Consider the following 16226-nt stretch of genomic DNA (forward strand, 5'->3'; position numbering starts at 1 on the left):
AGAAATAATGCTCATACAACTATGATCATAAAATGCTAAATTAATAAAATGTTCTACGAATATTGTTTCATTTCTCTTCAATTCGAGGATGTTGAAACTGAACTTTATCATAATATTCAAAAGAGCCCTTGTCTTTAGCAGAAACAAAGAAAAAAATATTAGCGGTTGTTTTCTACACTTCCGCAATACAGCGGAACATTTGGTTACAGCAAAAGGAGCATTTTCATAGCCATTTAAAATACTTAAGTGGGGCAGAGTATGACAATATTTTTGGAATGGTTAAAATACTCGTTAGTTCATGAGGGTTCTCAATGCCAGAACGCATTAATCCACAGAGTGTTGTCATCTCAGCTGCTCTTGTGCTCTATTACCCTGCTAGCCTCAGCTAGCTGCCATACGGAGACTCAGGTTGTTGCCTTGCATTTTCTAACGTATTTTGCACTCCCAGGTGGGCAGTCTAGGATCTGCTCAGCACAACTAAAAGAATCTTCAGCTATTTCCTAATTTCATTTCTCTTAGTCATGTAATAATATGAAATTCTTATTCTCTATACTCGGAGGTTAAGTAAAGATTGCAATAATTCCAAAAGAGGAAGTCTTTCTCTTCTCTTGGAAATCTTACCCATGTATAGAAAATAATGAAAAGAGTCCATTTGAGCCACCTTCTCGGTATACATTAGAACTAATGACCTGTGGATTTTGTCTTTTTCTATTTTTTTTTGCCTTTTCAAATTACTAGCACCAAGCTCTCAAGTTTTCCTTACATAGGACTAGAAAAAATGTTTTTCCTTTCTTTTCAAGATTCTTCTTTTGCAGCATATGATTAGCTGGAACAATGCTCTGTTCAAACTGATGTTCAGAAATTTGCTTGGAGGCTCATTTTGAGACCGATACAATTCTAGAAAGGGATTGCATATATTTTAGCATCAGTCATTCATATACAGAAATATCTTTTTCATTAGGTTTCTTTCAATAGGTTTCATTTTCTCTGCACATACAAACAGAATAAGAGATACTCCCTGCCCCAAACAGCCAGCAATACAAATACAGCCTAAGACTATGAATGTTTTATATATGTACCATTTCTCCTCCATCACACAAGCTACAATCAGAACAATCAGTTTAGATAATTTCTCTGACAATATTCAACAATACGCAATTTCTTCTTCAGTGGTGGAATAAATACAATCTAGTAATTAGCAGCACTCTATGACAAGTGAAACAGGTAGGTAGAAAGGACAAATTTGAGGTAAGCAATCCTCCTCTTTAAACCAAACATGAAAATTCATACTGCCTTTTTTCATCTGATTGATACTTGTACTAGCACAGCAATATTTACATAAAATAAAAGTCAGAATTTACTCACAGCTGGAGGCTAGTATTCACAACACTGCTAGTTTACCATCATAAACTCTTTACACAGTCTAACCGAGTTGGAGCCTGATCATGACGAAGACTACTGTGCACAAATAAACAGTAACAACATGATTGCTGTATTGAAGAATTATAGGCTAAACTACCAGGATAATGTTGACTACTGTTGCATTGCAGATTTTGGTTTTTTTGTATAAGGAAGACAAGATGTTTTTATTTTGCATTCTTGAACAAAAACATTCATTAGCAGCTCTCAGAGTTATGCTTAGCTTAATCCAAGTTGGGCATGCAATATCCGTATTTCAAACTGTCCATAAATCACTTTCTGAGGATAAGAATCAGTTGTAAAAGGAGAACAGCCGAACAATATTTCAGAATTTTGGTATTAAACTCTCTTTATACAAACAAAATAATAAAAATAGTCTGCATAAGTCAGGAGAAAGTCATTTAAGTGTATCAGATAAAGTGTAACACATTTCTTTCACACAAGCCATGAAAACAGAATAAACATGATAAACATGATTTGTCGTTCTTTCAATTCTGTGATGGTACTGTACAGTGGGGTATATTAAACTAGCACTATAAAAGGTGGATCTAAAGTCCTTCAAAATAAAAGTATTTTTATGAAAAAATTTTGTTTTATTCTTTCATTCACAAGGTAATTTGTAAAGTGATAAAAATAGGATTTATCCAAAATAACTGAATTGTGTATAAACTGGCATCATTACTGGAGAAGCCATAAAAATGAGAAAAGGAGGAAAACATGCAAAAAGCATTACAAAGATGGTTTGCACAAATTTTCATAAAGCATGCCACCTAGCCAAAATAGATGAGAAAGCATTTGCAGCTTCTGGCAATAGGCAACGGTTTTCTTAGTATGCCTACAAATACCTGAAATCAGCCACAGTGCAAGTTTCTACCAGATGCAAGTTACCGTTGCTCAGAGAAGTAGCAGGTTACAAGTATAAACCTAATAATATACTGAGCTATGGGGCAGTTTAATTTTCCCTACCTCCTGCCCAATCTTGTTGTTTGTAACAGAAGAGGCAACCATGTGGAACCATTTTTTTAATGTTGGATAATGGTACAGTATGATACCAAGTACCTGGGTATAGATGTGATTTTTGGTACCGTTTGCTTCCAACTCATGAGCCCCAAGCATCCATGGACCAGTGACATACTTTGGATTTCTAAGCATTACTATAAAGTATGACACAAATCTCACATAAATCTTATTGTCCTCTGGTAATATAGTCACAGTCTTAATTTTTTTATCCTAAATCAGAAATTTCCAGTTGTTCTGTTGAAATACCGGCAATACTTGACAAACTAAAAGATTGTCACTTAACAAAAGATTCTGCATTCATGTTTATTAATTCGATGTATACATATACTGCTCCCACACACATGCATATATACCTGGTAGAATTGGCTGTATATGGTTGTGGCAGTACATCCCCCCCCCATCCTGCCAGCAGGAAACAAAACTTTGGTTAGTCGTGCATCCGTAACAATGATGTAGAATGCTAATTTAATACCATACAGGGGGAATGTTTATTCATTTCTTCCAAGGTGTCTTGGTTATAAGAACCACAGATTATTCTGATTTGGAAACGGTGTGGGAGTGAGGGAGGATGACACCTGTTCAGTACCACTCCTGCAGGAGCATTACTCCCACACAAGGGATTTGCATAGTAATAGAAAAGCAGTATTTGCAGGTTTTTATTTACTACATAAATAGCTGTACGCTATAGATTACTGACCAAAGCACTGAGTGTAACAAACTGGAACCCACATCTCTGCTCACAGCTTTACTTGTCATAACTATGAATTCCCATCGCAGTTCTTCTAGCATTATTTTTCTACTATACTCACCCTTTTATGTTCACTTTGATTATTATTACAACAGGTATGTTGCTATATACCTATTCCAAAAAACTGTACACATTACATGATTAATCCTTTCACAGTATTGTTCCTATTACCTACATGAAGTTGTATATATTTTCAGGTACCCATGAAAGAACAAAACGCTGTCCCGGCAGCGCAAATTTCCTTAGATATATCTAGCGTGATTCAGTGACATTTGGCCAACTGAAAAGTTTTTGAAAAATATTTTCTAGTCATTTGGCTAGGTGCCTGTTTGGCTGATGCCCTTTACTGCTACTGGGTGATTCATAGCTTTCTACCTCTGAGAATCAATTCAGCAGAAATTGCTGTTGCTTGTCTGTATCAAAGAGATAGGATTGCAACCGATTTCTCTGGAAAATGCAAATCCAATTTACACAATTTCAAAAAGTAGTGGCACTATCTACTCTTAAAAGGATATAGTTATTTTAGATCTAAACTTACCCTAAGGCAAAGGACTCCCTCCCCCAAATAAATGGCTATCTTGCATACTCCGATCACTAGCAGCTCCAATGCTTCCAGCTCAAACCAGTCAAGGTCTTTAGACAGGACTGTGGCTTTGCAAAATAAAAATCAACCGGAAAGCTAGAAGGCCATTCTGCATTTTGGGGAGTGTCTGGATTGAACCCTCCAGGAAACCCAGGACATCAGCAGCCTGGACTGCAAGGTCTTCTCTACATGTCCTGCGGGAGGGAAGGGAGCGGGGCAAGGGCTGCAGGAACTGCATGCCATCCTTCGTTACTCGTTCTCCTGCGGGCTTACAGAGCTCCTCTTACTGCCGAACCACAAGCACATTCATTGTAGGACTGCAACGTTTTCTGTCCACAGCAGGTGAACAGATAGGAAGGGGATACCAGCTCTTTGGTCATGTGGTGAGCGTATTTTCAGTTGCATGATGGGAGGAAGATAGGAGAATTGAAGCCCTACTGTGCTCCCATACCAGGTGAATAGTTCCTCGTTCTTGCTTTAAATTATAGACTTCAAGCATTTTGGAAGAGCTGTGAATATGCGAAAGCTGCAATGCAGTTATTTCTTAGTTTCCCGTCTATTTTTGTATTTCACTTTCTAAATTATCCTGTTACATAAAATGAGCTTATCCCCACCCACTATTCAGCATCTTTAATTTCATATCTGTTTTTTTTCCCCACTTATTACTAAATCTTCTCTCAACAGTTTTGCCTTTTTTGTAACTTTGGGCTATTTTATTTTGGGGACCTTCACATACATCATCAATCTTGTGAATGATTTCAGTTCTCTCTAAAGCTTTCCCATATTATTCATTTCACTCAGCTTAAATGTTTTGGCTGATTTCAAAGAGTTAACAGCTAACAACTTATACTGCTGTACAGCGTATTCTTTCCCATGCAGGTGCATCCGTCGGCTCCATGCTTCCGCATAACTAATAATACATGTCTAAAAATGATTTGAGGTTAATCCAGTCGATCTATTTATGTAATCCAATCAATCTGTTTTTGTTTAAATATGTTTTTATGTTGTTATGGCATTTGGGTACCTCCTGTGACTAAAATCTAGCGCTAAATTAATGATACCCACAGAGAATTGTCAGGCCCCAATTACTTGTGTGCTGCTGCTGTCACTAAACTGAGTAAATAGCCCTTCTGTGTTGCAGTACAGAGAGTGGAGAGGATGTATTGTAATGCAGATCCCAGTCCTGTGCATTAGCATAGCAGCTGAGTGTATGAAGCGCTCATACTGTGCTAACTTAAAAGAATCGACTTCATTCCCATGTAATACACAACTAGTAATTACATCGAAAAGCCTCCAATTAAAGCCCTATCTGAAAGCTTTCCAGAGCTGCAGAATCCCAAACAAGGAATGGTCAATGTCAAGCAAAAATTAAATTAAAAAGAATTTGATAAAAACCTTAATTAAAAGTGTGTCAGAACAAATACACCTCACTTTATGTCCTGAAGCCCATTAAATTTCAATATGACAAAGTGCCACTGGGCATGAATGTCAGAGAGTCAGTGCTGGTAGAGATTCCGTGCTGCTTTCCCCAAAGCCCGTTTTTTGGCCTGTAAACTTCCCCTTTTGCATTCTGACTGTCTCTGCAGCCGGCAAGAAAAGTGGCATCTCAGAAAACTTATCTCCAAAATACCCAAGACCGCAGCTAGCCTCTGGGAGGTGGCAGCGCACAGACGCAGGTATTACTCGTTCCCAGCTCCCCACGTACAGAATGCGCTCCCAGAACCATTTGCATCAGCTGCCAGCTCCTGGGCAGCTGGCAAAGACAGAGGGCAGTAATAGGACTGGCCTTCAGTCCTCTCTGCCTGGAGATTCAACGTGCACACGAGCGACCAACCGTAGCCGGCCAGCCACCCAACCCGGCCCTGGCTCTGCCCCCGGTTGAAAGGAGAGCAACCTTAAATTCAACCAGCAACAACCACGACAACTCCAAACTGTCTTGGAAAGAGTGGACGCTGCGCTCTCTCCTCCCCAAAGAGAAACAGAATAAATCCCTGCAAAATTCTTCACAAATTTCCCCCTACCAATAAGCTTCTTTTCTTATCTCCGCCTAATCTTAGATGAGACACCCTTTTTCAGACCTATATTTTGGCTACTGAGGAGGAAGACAGGAGGATCACAGAACCTATTTGCAAAATATATGCTGCAAAAAAAATCTCAAGCCATGACAGCCACAAAGTAAAAAAAAGAAAAGCAAAAAAAAAAAAGCAATCAAAGAAGAGTAAAGAGCAGATAGGTTTTATTCAGTTATTGCTCAAAATTAATAGACTAACACAATTGAATATCACTGTCATTTCCATACATTGGTATTTTTTGCAAACATGGGGGTATCTTGATAATTTTTTGATAGCACAGTTCCCTATTATAAAATCTATCCGAGATGGAATCTCCAAACCAGTGGTAAAACCCTCGGAGAAGAAACCCCCAAATCATTATAGCACTATATAATTACTTTATGATTTTATCTGTGTGCGTGTCAGCAGGAGCAAGAAAGAGACTGCTCTTCACAGAGACAATTCTATCACAACAAGGCTTACAAAGATATTAATGTAAAAGCTTCCCATTGTCTGAAAATCCTTTGCCATGGCAACTTAAAATCAGCTGCTTCCAAGTGATTTTAAAGCTTAACCATCCCTCCTAACCCTTGAGCTTCAGACCTGGTATTTCAACCACAACTATTAAATCTTCCAAACAGGTGTATACATTATTTCTACAAAGACCTCCATGATGAGCAGGTCCATTTACCCTACAGGGACAAGTAATCATTTTGGGTCTCATGCGTGGCAGAAATTATTGTATCAGGAATCCTGTATTCAAATCACTCAAATTCTTACACGCACACTCTCAGAATGGCTGGGGCGCTGAGATGTTTTTTGCATTACAATGAAGCTGCTTTTCACCGAACTGTGTTTTGTGCTGCTTTGCACTTGCTGACAGCATTGATCCTCTTATCATCTTCAAGGATATCTGATAAGAATTATCTGATTCAATAGGAACTTGAGACAGTTTCAGCTACAGAAGTACCAAAATTTGCTGTGAAATCTACCGATGCTCCTCCATTCAGTCAGTGAGACTGTGTATGTAGGTAAGTTGAAAAAAAATCTGTTACAAATTTGAACTGGAGAAGTATGTACCTCAATTTCTGTGAATATAAAAAACGGCAGAGTACATTTTCAGCTGTGAGTTTTTAAACTGTGTTGGACTAATGGTTCTCAGGCTTGCGTACCACAAGCAGTGACTGTAAAGAAGTTAACCCCCCTGAGAAAATACCTAACTCTATGCATTTCATAAGGAGTGCTTACCGTTTCCTGTTCATCCATTATGTTCCTGATTCATGCTGAGGTGATGGCAAGGAAGAATAACATTTAAAATTCTGCTCTGTGGCTTTTGGGCTAATGTTTTTAAGGGCATGAGCATGATCAAACTGACTGGAGATCTTAATTAAGTACAGCCATGATACAAATAACAACAACAGTCTCAGGGAAGAAAGGGATCTGAGCACAGATGGAAGGAGGAGAGAAAAACGAGGAAATTCAAGACTAATTTACTATTACTACTGCCCAGAAGCACTCCAACCCTTTCAGTTGGACATTGCATCTACACGATAAGAGGCAGTCCTGTCCCACGCTGGAGATGATATGAGTGCAAACAAAGGCATAAAGAAATGGTCTCCAAGGTCAAACTTAGCCAAATACCTTTACGTATGGTCAAACAACAAGTTACTAGCAAATCTGAGAGGAGTTAACCTTAAGGCTCAAAGTAGCATTTAAGTGCATACAGAACAACATTGGCACATCCTGGGCACCAAAAAACAGTAAATGTAAGAAGACCTTACACATGCATGTGAGAGGACATAGCTGTCAGTGTTTTCTGGAAAAACATTTTTTTCTAAGTGTCCAACATCACACCACTGCACCTCCCACAGAACATGTTCATTTGGTCATCCAACATGTGGAGATGCCCTCACTTTCCTAAACATTTAGGGATATGGAAAATCGCACACTTCAGATCCTTCTGGGATGCTCTTTGGTTGGCTCAGCTCATGCTTAGCACAGAGAGACTGAGACTGTGGCAGAGCTCTGCACAAAGCACAGCCTTTGCATGCTTGGTAAAAAACGTAGCTGTCCCTGGAAACAGAGAAGGTGGTTCTGAGGACTAGGTTGTCAGGAGCAGAACATGCACCAGGCAAGCAGGAATGCCAGTCCTGTTCCTACTCAACGTGAGGGAGTTTAATCCCCCACCTCCTCTGAGCATTTCCTATTCACCAGGTTACAGTCTTGGCTGGTGGTTAGGAACTTACACCCTTTTTCTCAAATCTGGACACAAGTAAATGAGAAGGGAAGGCTCCTGGGACAAGAAGGACATCTGGCAGGAAATGTCTTGACTTTGCAAACCACAAGTTAGGACACTCAGGTGGATGAGGACAGATGAAGGACTCTCGTTTATGAGATTTTACTTTGCTGGGATCATACAAACATTTTACGTTAGGAACTTATGAGTTAAAGCCCACCCACAAAGCATACACTAAAGTGGGAACCAGAAAGTAAGATTTCTCCGAAGGTTCAGAGCAGAAGCTACTACTAAATTAGGCACGTTCTCGTGCCACCCATATCTCCACTGCCTTATCAACTGCATTTGCAGAGCCATTTGGAATACTAATGTTTAGAGACCCCCTGAGAAATGCTAGAGGTACGTCTCAGACAAATACAGTTGAACTTTTTCTCTTTTGGTTTTGTTTTGATGCCTTAGAAAGTCAAGAGTACTTACTAGCCTAAGCTCTCCTTTAAATATTTTTATCACCTAGCACTATATGGTTCACTGACATCCAGGAATCAGCTTTTGGACAAAAGAGCTCAAGGGAATGAGCAATATGCACATTTTTCTTCTGAGTGCTCCTTTTCAAATTTGGCTATCCAAGTCACCTGATAGATGGTTAAACTCACATGCGCTCTGTCGTTTCCCTATTGATTGTACATCTAAGATAAGCATTAGCTTAAGCCCTAAAATATCTATGAAACCCCAAGTATTAGAAAGTATTTTTAAAGTCCTCTAATTCATTGAAAAAACCAGCAGCTTCTCTGTGCTGTCAGAGCTGTGTAAAAGAGTTTTGATTTAACTGAGACACCAGCCTTTTGCTTTTCAGTTTATCAAGGCTTGGCCCTAGAACTGCTGATTCAGTGAAAATTTGGTCTCTGTGACCGACTGAATCAGGAAAAGTTGGTAAAAGTACAGTTTACAATGTATTTAAAAGCCTAAGTATGGATGGGATTTTCAAAAGTACATAGCTAAGCACCTTTCAGAGAACTACTGAAAATCCCATCGCACTTCTAATTCTGTATCTCAAGTCACATAAATGACTTTAAAAATAAGGCCAAATTTCTACACTTCTGTTTTTAAAAATCACTGTAAAATTCACTATTTTACTTAGAAAGTTTCTTCCACAGTTAAGTGCAAAGTTGTTTGTGTATGGTTATTCGTTTTGTCTATTAAAAATCATCTGCCTTATAAGAATAATTGAATGCCACTTTTTTGCATATGCAAGAGGACAAATAAAGATGTACCAATAGTCTACTCGTGCTTGGAAAAGAATGAAATCCAAAACTCCTGTCACCCACTGGAGCTCAAATTCATGAATTGTCCTTATTTGAAATAAAAATGTTAGCAGAAGTTCCTGATCATTTTAGTAAGGCTTGTTTTGCCCTTCGCTGCGTTTGATTTATTAGTATGTTATCTATTGAGCTTCATGCCAGTAACAGAGTAGAACTGGAGGTCTGATGTAGCATATGCTGTCAAATCTGTTGATGTAAAGTTTGAAAATACACATTTGAACCAATTTTAATGCTTCAGCTTACCAGGACTTTGGAGAGGAAAAGGCAAGCTTTATGTGGATTTAGTGTGGCTATTGAAAATCTCGTGCTGTTCTACAGTGGTTTGTGTTTTATGACCATTGCCAAAACCGTGATCTGACTGTGTTAGCTTGCCTGGTCTTCCATGATGCATAGATGGCAGCTCTCTGCACCTTTTACGAATGCAAAATTTTTGCCTTCCTGGCAGCTTGCATTCAATTTCTTTCAAATACTTTTCACTGTAATTATTTAGGGTTTTTTTCCATCTTGCTGAGTATCTTTATTTATCATTCTAACCTGATTAAGTCATTAAGTGATTTACTGTTTCTTATATGCCTTATTTCTGTCATTCTGATTAGTTTGTGAGACACTCTCTAATTGCTGCGCTTTTTCTCTTTAATATGGCTTGCAGATCATTTAGGAATATGTGCTATTCAGACTATTTTATTATCTCCATATAAAATTCACACAGAAATTGTTGACAAGAAATAAAAACCACACAATGATAGGCAACGTTCCTTGTTTCCTAGAGGCAAAAAGGTGGCATTCATTTATGCACAAGCAGAACAAACATCCAGTCGACACAGAGTACTCCTGCAATAGCTAAAGCCTTTACTAATTCTGGGGCCAGGTAGGTGTTTACACGAAATAGCATTAAAAAATCCAAAATCTGAGTTCTATCACCGTTTACGTGATAAAATAGAAGCTTCGCCGGATGGCAATCAGTGGGACAATCTGCAAATATGTCTTCTTGGTATGTTGTGGAATGTCAGAATCTAACTCTGGGTGTTACAGACAGTTTTCACTTCTTAAGATATGCATGCATTTTGAGAGACAAGGAGGAAAATAAACATTCAGTGTGCATGGAAAGATAAAACTGGCAGATGGAGAAGATGGCTTTTACGCTTCTGAGGATAAATAAAAATTAACAGAGAAAAACAAAGGTAAAAATATAAAACTGAGCATGAACGTTTTGCATTTGACCAGAACGTTATCTTTCAATGAAACAACACTGGAATTAATACAGAACAGTACTGTACCATATGGATGCTTGGATCTCTGCCAGAAAAATTGCACCATCTGTCCTTTTACCAAAAAATGGACTGAAATGCTATGTGTTACAGGAAGGCTACCATTCTTTTCAATATACCAGACATGACCCTGACTAGCAAAACACACTTCTCAGTCCAGTAAGATTAGCAATGGTCCTGAGACAGCGCCTGTAACCAAGTCTGACCCAAAGATACTTGAAGGACTGTTTAATTACCGTGTCATACTTCGGAAAGACAGGCCAGTGACATAAAATTTGATCACCATTAATGAGGAATTGTCATTAATCATATTCAGAAGCAGCTTAGAGCTCTCTTCTCTTTGGTTACAATATAACATTATCAAAATTTTAGACAAGAAATCCAAGCTCCTCCACCTTTCTCATCAAGCTGAGTACAATAACTTTATTTTGTCTATAGATGGCAGCACTATCAATTTACTTACTTCACCCTGTTATTCAACACATGATATAAACAGTCATAAACAGCACACAGAACATGCGCTTATACAATGTGTCTCATTTAGTATGCCTGATTGCTATAACATAAGTCAAACAAACAAAAAAAAACCCCATTCCCCCAGGGTTCTTCACATTTGAAGCAGATTTCATGGAAATTTAACTCAATTTCAGGAATATAATTGAACTAACAATCTGTTCTCTTAGACAGGATGTCCCCTGCTTGATACTGTGCAGGGCTGGACAGATGCCAAAGCAGATTTGAATGTACCTCAAAGTGCTGGTGAAAAATGACTGGGCTTTTCTAAAAGCAAGATGCGTGTGCTGGGTAGGTCAGGCAGCAGCACTCTGGCTCATGCTACTCTTCCCTTCCATTTAACCTATCAGGATTCAAATATGCTGGAATTGTAAACAAAGAGAAAATACAGCAAACAGCATGTAAACAAGAAAAGCCAAAGTGCTTATCCTGTGACTGCTCTGCAGAAAGCAAACCTGTATGCAAATGCACAGCAATGGAATGCTTGGGGACCGTGCTCTTTGCTGAAGTATGATGCCAACAGAGCCAAAATTTGTTTTCTAACATCAGGGTATGGCTTAGGTTATTCAGATTCAGGGTCTGCTATGCATGGAAAGCAATTAAAACTAGAGAGGAAGTAATGGAATGATTTGGAGCAGCTATCTAGATTTAAAAAAAGTATTCATTTGCTTTATCCAGAGATCAGAAAGAAAGAATAAAAACACCACACGGCAAGAAAATGACAATAGATTTAAATATGAATCATCAAAGCATGTTTGTCACTGGATTTGCAATGAAACAAAGTAGATTTCTTTTTGTTTGGGTTCCCAAGGAAACACAGTGTAGGTAATCATTCTGTCGTCTTTGTGTGCAAGTACCAGCCTGGTGACTGACTGCCCCCTTTCCATACCTTTTTAGTAATATTGGCCAGTGTCAATCAAACTTGACAGGATCACAGGCCTCTCAAGAATATTAAATTCCTACAAGCTTTGTGAAAGTAGGCAGCCAGGTGGAATAGAGAGAGCCTACTAAGTATCCCTATATGAGGTGAAAGCTGCAACATGGTCTCACCTCTCATTACACACCAGAAAATACATGTGTGAAAGAGATATTATGGATGTTCAAACTGTGGGAAAAAAGTTTCAATTGAAGCACGTATTTTATTAGACATCAGAATAGCCAGTGACACTCCAAAATTTAAAGGAAATCACGCCTAATAATTCCACTGCTCACTGAACTATATTTTAAATTATCAGAGGACTACTGTTGGCCTTGGGCTTTTGCCAACTCTTAATGCAATGGAACATTTCATCAGTGCAAAACCTACCTCAAGGCTGAAAAGCTATCAGGTCTATATCCCCTGCTACCTCATGGAACCTGAAGCTGAGGACCATAATACCTAGACACTACAGCAATTGGTATTTCATAATATCGTAGCCATATTAGTTACACAAAGGAAAGTGTGCATTGGTGTATATGGAAGATGTGAATAATTTCATTTATGAACAAATGATTGTCTGTGCTTTGGTGTGGATTCTCTTATACTACTCCATTTTCAAACCTTGATCAAAAAGATGCAATCCATGCCCAGATGCTGCTTTTGTCTAATCTATCTCATACTTGAGTCTATTTCTTGACTAATCCAGGTCAAAGAACTCAATCAATTTAGGAAGTCACTCCCTTGCTCTCCCACAGGGACTACCAGGCACAAAGACGGAGCAGAGCAGCAGATGGAAAGATTGTTCTTGTCAAGTGCTGGTTTCCCGACCAGAAGACAGACAGTAACTTCCTGAAGTAGATGTTCCTCAGCAATGGGGAGTGCCGGATCGTCTCCAGGAATGGCTAAGCCAGTCCCTGACTTCCACCATCCACGAAGGAGTTTGGTCCGATACCCTTTAAGCTTGCTTAGCCCCAGTGAAAGTGACTTTGAATGACAACAGCAGAAACCTCTCCCAGAAACACCTTTGCCCCCACAACTTTCCAGATTCAGATCCCAAACACCTTATTTGTAAAGTAACATGCACTTCTTTTTAATTAAACATTCCCCCCTCTATTTTTTTATCCATGAGGGAGCAGACTAGATTAACTTAGCTGCCAACCAGCTGAAACAATTTGCAGCACAAGACTTGCTGATGCTGTCACATCCTTACATAAGCATTTCTTCACATCCCACATAGCCAGGGCTCCTGAACTTAAAAAACCCGTTATGTTGCCTGCTTTCAAAATCACTACTTTTAGCATCCCTCAAATGTTGACAAGCATGTGATGGTTTGCTGATGGGAAGAAACCAATATAGCCAAGTACTTCAACTCAGCTTCCTGGAACTTACTGCAGGAACGCATCCCCTCACAACAATGTTGTAATGAGACTGGCCCTGGAGCCAGCAGTACTGCAAAGATTTCTGGGGAGGCTCAAACAGATTTTAAGATGCTTTCTCACTAGGGCTCAATCAGGGCATTATCATATTCTCTTCACTGGAAAGGTGGATTTAACCTGCAGACCTGTATATGTAAAATGTTCTGTGATACCACCGGGAATCTGAAGAAAATGAGGTCCCATGAATTGGGCTTGATAGCTGAGATTAAACAGAACCCTTTACTTCTCTGACCTGAAGCAATCCCTACAGAGATGCTGCTGAGCTGCAGAGATTACATTTAGATCCCGAAATCCGCATGTGTCATTACTTACAGGACAGGAATTAAAATTTGGTTCTGCCTACTATTAGATCATGCACAGTTTTATAATGTATAACTGTATCTTTACTTTGTTTTCGACAAACTCAAATCTGAGAGAGATTATGTTGTGACAAAGCTCACAATACAGAGCTTACAAATCCTCCTTTCTGCCTTCACAAAAAAAGTAGAAAACAGCCGAGCTTTGCAGTGGGTGGGATGCTTTATGACAGATCTCCTTTTAGGCATGTTTTGCAAGAAAACCTCTAAATGTTACCCATTGCACATTGGTCAACTGTGTTACATAACATTTGAATTTTGCAGTCAAATAAAGAAGTTTATGTCTGGTGGCATGCATACTGGACAGATGCTATGTGATCTGTGATTTATTTGTGTCTTTCCTTAATAAGAGTTACATATTTTACCATTCAATAATTATTACATTAATATCTAACGTGATGGGATGCAGCGAGAAACCCCTACACATAAATTACTTTGATTTAAAGAGAGTAAAAAATGTTGCTATTTGTAAACTTGAAGACAGCTCAGCAGAAACAAAAGGAACTCATGTGGGGAATGAGCAATAGCATATTCATCAACAAGACAGAAAAAAAGATAGCTTAATAAATGCAAGAGGAAGAAAAACTTAATCTCCTATGGACTAGAATCACTGCACTAACTACCATAAAATGTTAGGAGATGCTCCCACCATACTACCAATTTTACTGTTGCATTATGTTGGTGGTAGATGCATCAGTTGAGAGAAACACATCTGGCACCATCTTACCAACAAGACTAGTATAATGGAGGAAAAAACCCCACAGTTTTCAGTTTAAAACCAATCATACTGCTAAGGGAGAAAAAAAAGACCAGATTCCTCTCTTATCTCTAGCTTTGTAAAACAATTGCCTAGCACGTTAGGTGTCCTAGATAAACTAAATATCTAAATAAAGGTGTTGCTTGTGTAGGTACTTCACTCATACCCGGGCTGGGCTTGTCTTCCCTTTCAACATATGTGAAAGTTTCACAGAAAACTATGCCTGAAGAGCTCAGTTATTCAGTTTATTACAAAGAAGATGTAAAGACACCTTAATGATGATACAGAAGATCCTCATGAAGACAGGACAACTGCAGCATTGACTTTCACAGCTAATAAAAGCACAAGAAACAGGAGCTAGGAATTAAACCCAGATAAATTCTCACCTCCACCACACAGGAACTTCTTTACAAGGGAAAAGTGGCATTTCTGGGCTTCACTTTTCCACCTTGTTGGCAGGTAATCTGCAGTTAATCAAACCCCCATGACTGACTCAACTAGAACAAGGTGGCTCTAAGGCAGGGTGGGAAGAAACAGGGCCCAAATGCTGGCTTTGCTACCTCATCCACAGCACTATGGAAGTAAAGTGAGGGATAAAATAGTTGGAAAAAGAATCCCACTGAGATTCATATCACTCTCCTGAGACACACAAAAAGCACCGTGAGAATAACTGAATGTTGGCACCTCAGTCTCAATCAGCAACAAGATTATATTTCTCTTCTGTTACCTCGAGAAGGGTATGGGACCTTTTTGGGAAACTGCATCAATATTAGAAAGGGCAGGACTTGACTTCCACCTTCAGTTAGAAAGGTTTTGGAAAATAAATTTTGGAATTGGCAACGGGAAAACTTCCTTTCCATTTTTGTTGAATGATAAGCAAGCACCTTGTAGCTGCCAGCGGAGAGTTTCACTTGCCAAATGTGTGAACAGACTTGAACAACTATCACCCATAAAGAATATACATAAAGTAGTGATACTGACAACGAACTAGAAGCACCTGTTTTCCTATCTCTTTCCTTACACTGAAGTATATACTTTCTCTGTTGTCACAGACGTATTTTCAGCACAGTGTACTAGAGGAGATGTTCAGTTCCCTTCTCAGCACACAACCCCGGTCCCCTTCAGGGATAATTCAAGATCAGGACCAAGGGTCTAATTTGTGAAATGTTTCTTTCCATTGAGATGTGCGCACAAAGGAGTTACATGTTGGAAACAGTCAGGAGGCCTGTAAGAAGTAACCACATAAAGGTCTAGCAGAAACTAATCATCTTTCTTGCCCGCATGGGATTAAACAAACATAAAAGGCATGTGGGATTTAAAGTAACATATAAACTTGAATTTAAAGTTGTTTCTATCTGAAAGTCCTATAAACTTCATCAAACTTCAACTGTGTAACAGTGCTAATAAAATGCTCCCCATGCTATCTTAAAAACCTGTATGACTTTACACAGTCCTGAAAAGGAAATACCCTCAATTATACTTTCCTCACTTTTTGTGACCATTTAAGCACTGATCTAAACTGTATTTATAGAGATGAAAAAAGACATTTTCTTTTTGAGTTCATCTTTTAATTTTTTCTTCAAACCCATTAAAAGGAAAGA

The 16226-nt window shown here is 38.8% G+C and overlaps 1 protein-coding gene across 4 annotated transcripts in view; it reads right to left on the reverse strand.

Moving 5' to 3' along the window:
- Positions 1 to 16226, reverse strand: part of SYT1 (synaptotagmin 1) — a 361032-nt gene that overhangs the window by 32014 nt on the left and 312792 nt on the right. The gene's annotated exons all lie outside the window — the stretch shown is intronic.

Source organism: Aquila chrysaetos, chromosome 26, assembly GCF_900496995.4.
Source record: "Aquila chrysaetos chrysaetos chromosome 26, bAquChr1.4, whole genome shotgun sequence".
Classification (NCBI taxonomy): Eukaryota; Metazoa; Chordata; class Aves; order Accipitriformes; family Accipitridae; genus Aquila; species Aquila chrysaetos.